General features: G+C 44.8%; 1 non-coding gene across 1 annotated transcript; it reads right to left on the reverse strand.

The window, feature by feature from the left end:
• Positions 313–385, reverse strand: TRNAV-UAC. The gene has a single exon. It is a non-coding gene; the product is annotated as a tRNA-Val (tRNA).

Here is an 802-nt window from a genome sequence, read left to right on the forward strand (position 1 = left end):
TTTTTAATTTTTTTCTTTTTATTTTATTTTTTTTTTTTTGACTTTTTGCTATTTCTTAGGTTGCTCCCACGGCATATGGAGGTTCCCAGGCTAGGGGTCGAATCAGAACTGCAGCCACCGGCCTACACCATAGCCACAGCAACGCGGGATCCGAGCGGCATCTGCGACCTACACCACAGCTCACGGCAACGCCGGATCATTAACCCACTGAGCAAGGGCAGGGACTGAACCCGCAACCTGATGGTTCCTAGTCGGATTCGTTAACCACTGCGCCACGACGGGAACTCCAATGAGAGCTAGAACCTCCTCGGCTGGTTCCACTGGGGATCGAACCCAGGACCTTCTGCATGTAAAGCAGACGTGCTAACCACTACACTATGGAACTGCTGCCTGTGACTGTATTTAGATATAGACCTTTAAAGAGGTAATTAAGCTTAAATGAGGTCATAAGTGTGGGGCCCTAATGCAATAGAATTGGTGTCCCTAACAAAGATGAAGATCTATCGGGGATGGGTGGGCACCGAGAAAAGATCAAATGAGGACACAGTAAGAAGGTAGTCATCTGTAAGACAAGGGGGAATGCTTCAGATCATACCAAGCTATCAATATCTTGATCTTGGAATTCCAGCCTCCAGAAAGGTGAGAAAATTAATTTCTGTTGTTTAAGCCACCCAGTCTGTGGCATTTTGCTGGTGCATCTCCTAGCACATTGATATGTAGGATATCTGAAGAGAATAAATTTAATTGAAGTTTTCCAGACTGAAGATAGAAACTCAGTTTTCTTTTTCTCCAAAGGAATTCT

Source organism: Sus scrofa, chromosome 1 (genome assembly GCF_000003025.6).
Source record: "Sus scrofa isolate TJ Tabasco breed Duroc chromosome 1, Sscrofa11.1, whole genome shotgun sequence".
NCBI classification, from domain to species: Eukaryota; Metazoa; Chordata; class Mammalia; order Artiodactyla; family Suidae; genus Sus; species Sus scrofa.